Consider the following 10,494-nt stretch of genomic DNA (forward strand, 5'->3'; position numbering starts at 1 on the left):
CTAGGGCAGCCACAAGCAAAACGTCACCCTTTTTGACAGCAAACAAAAAAATCGAATGGAGAAGGGGCATGCTGGGGGTGTTGCTGTCACATGTGAGTTTCCAGCATGGAGACGTGGAACATGTTGTGTACTCCGGCCAGATTCTGCGGAAGAGCAACACGATAAGCTAGCGTCCCAACTCTGTCAAGGATCTCAAAGGGTCCAATAAATCTCGGGCTGAGCTTCCCTTTCTTCCAAAATCTCATGACACCCTTCATAGGTGCCACTTTCACAAAAACATGATCGCCCACTGCAAACTCTAACTCTCTCCTCCGCAGATCGGCATAAGTCTTCTGTCGGCTCTGAGCAGTCCTCATCCTATCACGGATCTTGACTACTACATCTGCAGCCTGCTGAACAATCTCTGGACCCAACTCTGCTCTCTCTCCTACTTCATCCCAATGAACAGGAGATCTGCACTTGCGGCCATACAGTGCTTCATACGGAGCCCCACCAGCAATACATACGCACACACGTCACTTTGTGGAGGAAAGGTTCGGTTCCTTTGAAGGAAAAAATAAGATTCAGCCAAGCCTCTTGCGTCTACATCCCTCATATCGCCGTCGAATATTCGTGCGTTTAAAACGCAAAGGCACGCCTTAATCTCCTTTTTTTCATCTTTCACACCATATTATGTGTTTGATACATGATTGCATGAAAAACATGATACAACTTTGATATTTTCGTTTTTATGGCTATACATGCACAAAACAAGAGTTTTTCCTTTTCAAAACTCCTCCTATTGATGCACAAAGGGGCTGCCATGGTAGGAAAACTAGAAAGGATGTTTGTCCACATGTTTGAGGGTCCATAGATGAAGGTTTAAGGGCTGGAAATTAGGGTGAAGTATGATGAACGAAAATTGGAGATGCATGGGCTTAGGGTTTCGATTTTTCTTTCTAGGGGAACACGACTCTTGTCTACTGTTGGGGGGGCATCCAAGGGACCTAAGAGAGGCTAGCCATGATCCTAGGTTGACCACAAGAGGGCGGGAACGAATGTTGTGCACGAGTTGCTCCATGGGAGCCACACATGGCTTGTTCGGGTATGGGTGAAGGGACGGCTGCTTTCGGGGTGTTAGCGTCTGTCCAGGAGATTACCTAGGGTTCGCTGAGGGTCCTAAGAGGGTGGCCAAGGGTCTGGTTGTGCGGCTAAGGGGCGGGGGTCGAAGCTAGGCTAGGTTTGAATCACACTAGAACTAGGACTCTTTGTGCAGAAATTTCAGTAGGTGATGGGGGTGTGGTCGAGGGTTCTAATTAGCTTATTTTGGGTTGAAAAAGGTTTAGTTATGTGTGAGGAAGCTTCTGTCCAAGTTTGGTAAAGTTTGGTTAAGTTTCGAGTCCATACGAGTCAAAACTGGGAAGTACGTCTAAGTTTAAAAACGAATAGGGAAACGCCTAGATTTATGCTTAATAAAATTATGAAAAATTATATTTATGCTCAAATAATTATTAGAAGTCTAAGTTTTCAATTTGGGAATTTCATATCAAGGTTTGGTTTAATCCGGGATTTAAAACGCATTAATACGTCGCATTTAAAGATTAAATTAAAAGTCCTTGATTTAAGCTAAATAAAATATGAGAAAATTCATGTAGGCTTAAATAATTATTTGGGACATGTTAGAGTCAATGAAATTAAGAAAATGTCAAAAACGAGGAATGTTACGTCCAGGGGTAAAACGGTTTTTTACATATAAAAATTAGTAAACATCATGGCAGTGCCCTGAATGCTGTTTTATGTGCTAATATGATTATTTTCTATAGTTATGGATGTTTATGGAAATTTTTTTATGTTAAAATGATATTTTAAATGTTTATGGGATTTTATATGTTAAAATGATATTTTAAATGTTTAGGGAATTTTATATGTTTATGATTTAATATGCCAAAATGCTATTGTAAATGTTTTGAGGTTAAAATGTCATTTTAAAGGTTTATGAAATGTTCATGATTAAATTATGATTTTTAGATGTCTATGGGATTTTTATGATTTAAGGTTGACATTTAAAAGACATGTTGCATGCTTGGTTTGAAAAATAAAAAAATATATGTTATGCACGATTTTATAAAGTGATGAGAATGTAAAACGTTGAAGGAAGTGAAGTGATTGTGACTAATTCGTTAATGATGGCGATGTCGTGAGGGTGATGGTCCCAGTGGGAGCCCGACGATCGTGTTTCCATTATTACGAACATGAGGATATGAGGTTTGAGGTAAGAATGAGAATATCGTGAGGGGAGAAGGCCCTAGAGGGAGCCCCGACGATCGTATTTCTATTCGATCATGATAGGCCCGGGCCCAGTTGACCGGTGAGAGTGTTGCTGGTGTCCCCCACCGCCCAGTACTGTGGTTACATGTAGATGGATCCATCGACTTTTGAGGTTTGACGAAAGTCACAATTAACGATCTGAATTCAACAAAGGAAAAGGAAAAATGTTTATGATCATGTTAAAAAGGTTTTATGTCATGTCATGTTGAGGAAAAAGGAAAATGTTAAGGTTTATGTTATGCATGTCATGAAAATGTTTATGCTTAAGATTGATGCATCATTATGAAAATATTTTTATTTAAAGTTCATGCATCATAAAAAGGTTTACGAAAATGTTCATGATTGAAGTTTATGCTTCTTCATGAAAACGATATTTTAAGTACAAATATTTTTCACTGTTATATGTTGACTGTATTACGTATTACTTGTTTCCAAGATTATGGTGTGTTGAGTCTTTAGACTCACTAGGTGTGATGGATGCAGGTGAGGTTGAGGTTGAGGGTGGGTTTGACGGATGATTTGACTGGACTGAAGGCGCACACAACCCGAGGACCAGCCCTTCTACTTTTTCCGCATTATGATTTATCACTCATGATTTATGTTATAAGACCATTTATTTATGCTTTTTGGAGAGATTTTTGAGAGGTTTAGTATGGGCTATACTTTTCAAATATTATTGCTTTTTAGGTTTGGTAAACCAGTTGACTATTTCATTTTTATGACTATTTCACTTGATTTTTAAAATGCTAGTTGAATGATGTTTTATTTTAAAGGGTAAAATATTCATGAGCTTTATGTATTGGCCGAAAATTGAGTGTTATATAAAAAAAAAATTAGTACTTTTAAAGCAATAAAAAGGGCAGACGTTTCTGTTGGTATCAGAGTAAAGGTCTTGTAAAGGGTTGTGCCACCATCAGCGCCAGAAAGATCAGTCGTCAAGCCTCAAAGTTGTAAGTTTTTACATGCTTTATATGATTTATATGTTGTCACCTGCATGACTACATGAATTATATGTTCACGTCACATGTTTAATAGCTTCATGATAATATATGATTTATATGCTTTGGAATTTTTTTATATGTGATACGATATGAAATGAAAAATTATTTGATTTTAACGCATGTTGGTTTTGTGGTGGAATTGGACTATGTTGATTTTTGGATTTTAATATTGACGTTTACTTTTTGGGCTATAGGTTAATCGTGAATATTATGAATGCTTTATGGAACACATAGATTTTCTAAGAAAATATATATGATTTAACGTTACTAGTCGAATTAATTTTTGGGAATTAGACGTAAGGAATAATGATTTAAGGATTTGTAACGACTTCGGGAGTAAGAAAATATATAAATTGGGATTTTAAGTTTTGATGAAAGGTAAGTTAGGTTATAGCAAATGATTTTGGGTAAATAAGTTTAAATTATCGAAATTTATGTTATGGGAAACCCGTAGAGGAGAATTACGAATGTTAAGAGCTTATGGGTTAATCGTAGGATTTTTTAAATTAAGGATCAATTAAGATAATTTTTGTGGAAATTAAGGATTGATTTTTGCAATTGTTAAGGAATTTGGGAATTAGTTTAGCAATAAGCGAAAATTAAATGGTTTAAATGATAAGAATTTTGAGGATTTAGGCTTTTAAGAATATTTGGAACCTTGGGATATCTTGGGTTAGAATGTTATAAGGGATGTTAATCAAGGAGTTTTAAGGGTGAAACAATATTAGGCTTGAAAAATCTAAGCGTTAGCGGATGCGTTTGGGATTTAAGATTGAAATTTGATAGGTTGATGAATATTTTGGGTATAAAATAAGGAAGTAATATACGATAAGTATGGTCGTCCATCTTTTGATATTGGGAATTTTAAGAAAAATTGAAATTCGAGGTTATAATAGTAACATCACTAAGTCATTTGGGTCTTTTTAAGTTGCAATTCAAAAATCAGGATTTAGAAGGAAAATTTAATTGGGATCAAGGAGAAATAAGGATATTCAAGAGTTTAAGTTTTATCAGAGTAGTGTAGCGGAAGCGTGAATTTTTGGGATGCTAGAACTAAGTCTAAACTTTGAGTTTCGAGGACGAAATTCAATTTAAGGGGGGAAGATTGTAACGCCCCGAAAATTTTAAGGTCCACGTAAACCACGTGCATGCAATTATTAAATTCTCTTGTATTTTGATTAAATGTTTTAATTGCATTAATTAATTATGTTGCGCATAATTGCATGTTTAAAATATAAATTTCTACATTGTTGCATTAAAATATATTTTTAAAGGTTATTCGAGTTGCGATCGGGTAACGGAGACCGATGGCTGAAAAATAGAAAATGTTTTTATTAAAGAATTATTTTTAATTATTTAAAAATATGGTTGATGCTTTTTATTATTTTTGAAAATAAGGGGTTTTGAGGTGATTTTATACGCCGGGATGTAAATTTTATCGGTGTTGGTTTTTCAACAAAATTACGGACTTTTTGATAACCCGGCTAATAAATTCACAAACCTATTTTAACAAAACTACTTTTAACATTTTAATTAAACTCTAATTAAGCACTATTGGGCCTAATGTGTAGGCTTAATAGGCCTAAGTTTAATTAAGAGTGTGATAACTATATATTATGTTGAAAAAATCACCCCAAACCTCATTCGCAAGTCACGCCCAATTCAGAATTGTGGCCGCACACTCTCAACAAAATTAAACTCTCCCCACCAGCAATACATACGCACACACGTCACTTTGTGGAGGAAAGGTTCGGTTCCTTTGAAGGAAAAAATAAAATTCAGCCAAGCCTCTTGCGTCTACATCCCTCGTATCGCCGTCGAATATTCGTGCGTTTAAAACGCAAAGGCACGCCTTAATCTCTTTTTTCTCATCTTTCACACCATATTATGTGTTTGATACATGATTGCATGAAAAACATGATACAACTTTTATATTTTCGTTTTTATGGCTATACATGCACAAAACAAGAGTTGTTCCTTTTCAAAACTCCTCCTATTGATGCACAAAGGGGCTGCCATGTTAGGGAAACTAGAAAGGATGTTTTTCCACATGTTTGAGGGTCCATAGATGAAGGTTTAAGGGCTGGAAATTAGGGTGAAGTATGATGAACGAAAATTGGAGATGCATGGGCTTAGGGTTTCGATTTTTCTTACTAGGGCAACACGGCTCTTGTCTACTACTGGGAAGGCATTCAAGGGACCAAAGAGAGGCTAGCCATGATCCTAGGTTGACCACAAGAGGGTGGGAAGGAATGTTGTGCACGAGTTGCTCCATGGGAGCCACACATGGCTTGTTCGGGTATGGGTGAAGGGACGGCTGCTGTCGGGGTGTTAGCATCTGTCCAGGAGATTACCTAGGATTCGCTGAGGGTCCTACGAGGGTGGCCAAGGGTCTGGTCATGCGGCTAAGGGGCGGGGGTCGAAGCTAGGCTAGGTTTGAATCACAATAGAACTAGGACTCTTTGTGCAGAAATTTCAGTAGGTGATGGGGGCATGGTCGAGTGTTCTAATTAGCTTATTTTGGGTTGAAAAAGGTTTAGTTATGTGTGAGGAAGCTTTGCTCCAAGTTTGGTAAAGTTTGGTTAAGTTTCGAGTTCATACGAGTCAAAACTGGGAAGTACGTCTAAGTTTAAAAACGAATAGGGAAACGCCTAGATTTATGCTTAATAAAATTATGAAAAATTATATTTAAGCTCAAATAATTATTAGAAGTCTAAGTTTTCAATTTGGGAATTTCATATCAAGGTTTGGTTTAATCCGGGATTTAAAACGCATTAATACGTCGCATTTAAAGATTAAATTAAAAGTCCTCGATTTAAGCTAAATAAAATATGAGAAAATTCATGTAGGCTTAAATAATTATTTGGGACATGTTAGAGTCAATGAAATTAAGAAAATGTCAAAAACGAAGAATGTTACGTCCAGGGGTAAAACGGTTTTTTACATATAAAAATTAGTAAACATCATGGCAGTGCCCTGAATGCTGTTTTAGGTGCTAATATGATTATTTTCTATAGTTATGGATGTTTATGGAAATTTTTTTATGTTAAAATGATATTTTAAATGTTTAGGGAATTTTATATGTTTATGATTTAATATGCCAAAATGCTATTGTAAATGTTTTGAGGTTAAAATGTCATTTTAAATGTTTATGAAATGTTCATGATTAAATTATGATTTTTAGATGTCTATGGGATTTTTATGATTTAAGGTTGACATTTAAAAGACATGTTGCATGCTTGGTTTGAAAAATAAAAAAATATATGTTATGCACGATTTTATAAAGTGATGAGAATGTAAAACGTTGAAGGAAGTGAAGTGATTGTGACTAATTCGTTAATGATGGCGATGTCGTGAGGGTGATGGTCCCAGTGGGAGCCCGACGATCGTGTTTTCAGTATTACGAATATGAGGATATGAGGATATGAGGTTTGAGGTAAGAATGGGAATATCGTGAGGGGAGAAGGCCCCAGAAGGAGCCCATATGGGAGAAGGCCCCAGAGGGAGCCCCGACGATCGTATTTCTATTCGATCATGATAGGCCCGGGCTCAGTTGACCGGTGAGAGTGTTGCTGGTGTCCCCCGCCGCCCAGTACTGTGGTTACATGTAGATGGATCCATCGACTTTTGAGGTTTGAGGAAAGTCACAATTAACGATCTGAATTCAACAAAGGAAAAGGAAAAATGTTTATGATCATGTTAAAAAGGTTTTATGTCATGTCATGTTGAGGAAAAAGGAAAAGGTTAAGGTTTATGTTATGCATGTCATGAAAATGTTTATGCTTAAGTTTGATGCATCATTATGAAAATATTTTTATTTAAAGTTCATGCATCATAAAAAGGTTTACGAAAATGTTCATGATTGAAGTTTATGCATCTTCATGAAAACGATATTTTAAGTACAAATATTTTTCACTGTTATATGTTGACTGTATTACGTATTACTTGTTACCAAGATTATGGTGTGTTGAGTCTTTAGACTCACTAGGTGTGATGGATGCAGATGAGGTTGAGGGTGGGTTTGACGGATGATTTGACTGGAGTGAAGGCGCACACAACCCGAGGACCAGCGCTTCTACTTTTTCCGCATTATGATTTATCACTCATGATTTATGTTAAAGATTTTAAGACCATTTATTTATGCTTTTTGGAGAGATTTTTTAAAGGTTTAGTATGAGCTATACTTTTCAAATATTATTGCTTTTTAGGTTTGGTAAACCACTTGACGATTTCATTTTTATGACTATTTCTCTTGATTTTTAAAATGCTAGTTGGATGATGTTTTATTTTAAAGGGTAAAATATTTTATAAAAATATTTTCATGAGCTTTATGTATTGGCCGAAAATTGAGTGTTATATATAAAAACAAATTTAGTACTTTAAAAGCAATAAAAAGGGCAGACGTTTCAAAAAGGCTCCAGAGGGAGCCCATTTATGGGAGAAGGCCCCAGAGGGAGCCCGACGATAGTATTTCTATTCGATGAGGATAGGCCAAGGTCCAGTTGACCGGTGAGAGTGTTTCTGGTGTCCCCGCCGCCCAGTACTGTGGTTACATGTAGATGAATCAATCGACTTTTTGAGGATAAGGAAAGTCACAATTAACGTTCTGAATTCTATAAAAAAGAAAATTGTTTATGATCATGATGAAAGGATATATGTTATGAAATGAGGAAAAGGAAAAATGTTGAGGTTTATGTTATGCATATTCATATGAATATGTTGAGGATGATATGAAAAGGTTTACGAAAATATTTATGAAACATTTATGAAAATGTCTATGTTTAAAGTTGATGCTTCATTATGAAAAGCGTTTTGTTTAAAGTTTATACATCATGAAAATAATTATGAAAATGGTATTGTTTTAAGGTTTATGATCTTCATGAAAACGATATTTTAATTACAAGTATTTTTCACTGTTGCATATGATCTGTATAGGTATTACTTGTTAGCAAGATTATAGTGTGTTGAGTCTTTAGACTCACTAGGTGTGATTGATGTAGGTGATTATGATAATAATGATTATGGAGGTCTTGATGGTTGACTTTGCTGGATTGAAGGTGCATATAATCCGAGGACCGACGCTAGTTTTTAGCACTAGTTATGATTTATGATTTTAAGTTATATTAAATATATTTTATGATTTTTATCATGATTATGAATGGTTTTTGAGAGGTTATGGTATGTGCTATATTTTTCAAATAATATTTTGAGGTTGGTAATACGTTTGACGATTTTATGCTATAAATTATTGTCAATTGGATTTTTAAATATTAGTTGGTTGGGTTATTTTAAAATGATGTCATAAATATTTTATAGTTCGGCCGAATGCTAAGTGAGGTTTGAAAAAAAAAATTCTAGCACGTTTTAAGAAAACGAATAGCAGACGTTTCAACTAGCATATCCTCAATAACTCCCCGTGGATAATTGATAGATCTGTCTGCTAGCTGTAAAGACATCCTCGTTGGCTTAGGTTCTCCCAATCCAAGTTTCCTAAACACAAAAAAAGGCATAAATTTAATACTCGCACCAAGATCACACAAAGCTTTACGAAAAACAACATCACCAATCATGCAAGGAATAGAAAAACTCCCTAGGTCTTTAAGTTTCGGTGGGATTTTGTTTTGGACCAAAGCGGAGCAATTTTCAGTTAGATTGACCGTCATGTGACCCTCCAATTTTCTCTTGTTTGCTAAGATATCTTAAAAAATTTAGCATAACTAGGCATTTGCTTCAAAACATCGGCAAAAGGAATATTGATATGCAACTTTTTATGCACCTCTAGAAACTTACCGAATTGCGCATCAAGTTTTGATTTTTTCAATGCTGCATGGAAAGGAGGAGGTATAACAATTTTTGATTGTGTAGTGGCTGCTGGTGTAGTGTTCGAAGACTTACCTTTGGGTGTCTCAGTCTGTTCATACAGTACTTGACCTTTTTCTTTTTTTCTAGACTCTAAAATTTTCTCACTCTTCAACTCGATGGCCTTCACTTGGACTTTTGGATTGGTCTCTGTGTTACTTGGCAAGGTGCCCGGCTCTCTACTTGCTATCATCTTTGCTAACTGTCCAATCTGATTCTCTAGCACCTTTATTGATGCATCTTGGTTTTGGAGTCTAGTTTCAATGGACGAGATAACTTAGAAATCATTTGCTCCAAATTAGACTTTTCTTCTCTAGGAGGGTCAGATCTGTACATCGGTTGTTTCCCATACGGTTGTCCTCCTTGTGGTCGATTCTGACTGTTTTGACCACCCCATGAGAAGTTGGGATGTTGCCTCCATCCAAGATTATGTGTTTGAATACGGATAATTTCTTGGAAGGTTTTGGACTCCCACTTGATTCACTGGTGCCTCTTCTTGCACAAAGAATGGATTGACATCTTAACAGTCTTTCACAAAGTGTTCACCTCCACATTTATCACAGAATATCTCTTGAAGACGCATAGTTGTGCCACCCATATTCAAACTGTCCAATTTCCTGTTCAAGACATCTAGTTGTGGAGTAATAGTAGAAAAGTCAGTTACCTGGTGAACTCCTGCAATTCTCCGCTGGATGTTCCTTTCAGATTGAGGATGATGGCTGCTAGCAGCCATCTCCTCCAATAACTCGTATCCTTCCTCATCAATTTTTCTCAATAGGTTCCCACAAGCAGCAGCATTTATCATAGTACGATTAGGAGTGAGTAAGCCATAATAAAAGGTTTGAACGACTAACACAAGTGGTAGTTCGTGATGAGGGCATCTTTGTAATAGATCTTTGAAATGCTCCCATGCCTCATATAAAGACTCTTGCTCGAATTGAGCAAATATGGTGATATCTGCCCGCAAGTCCATGGTCTTAGATGGAGGAAAGTATTTAATGACAAATGCCTTCTCCATGTCCTCCCATGTGGTGATCGAACCTACAGGCAAACAATTTAACCATGCTTTAGCTTTGTCACGTAAGGAGAAAGGAAATAAACACAACCAGTTCTTCATTATCCCTAGCAATTCCAATGACCCATTTTAACATTTAATGCAGTAAAAGCCTCGTAAAAATGTTGAACAACTAGGTTACCGGAAATTAGTGTTGTGTCGGCTCTGCCTCAGCCTCCTCAGCTTGCATCACAAGGACTCTTCCATTTGTGGTTACTTGAACTTTGGGCAATCACCAGTCTTGTGTCCCGAATCTCCACACTTGAGCACATG

General features: G+C 36.3%; 1 non-coding gene across 1 annotated transcript; it reads left to right on the plus strand.

Moving 5' to 3' along the window:
• Positions 1–10,030: 10,030 nt before the first annotated feature.
• Positions 10,031–10,136, plus strand: LOC142512992 (small nucleolar RNA R71). The gene has a single exon (XR_012808962.1). It is a non-coding gene; the product is annotated as a small nucleolar RNA R71 (small nucleolar RNA).
• Positions 10,137–10,494: the final 358 nt, after the last annotated feature.

Source organism: Primulina tabacum, chromosome 10, assembly GCF_025594145.1.
Source record: "Primulina tabacum isolate GXHZ01 chromosome 10, ASM2559414v2, whole genome shotgun sequence".
In the NCBI taxonomy this organism is placed as follows: Eukaryota; Viridiplantae; Streptophyta; class Magnoliopsida; order Lamiales; family Gesneriaceae; genus Primulina; species Primulina tabacum.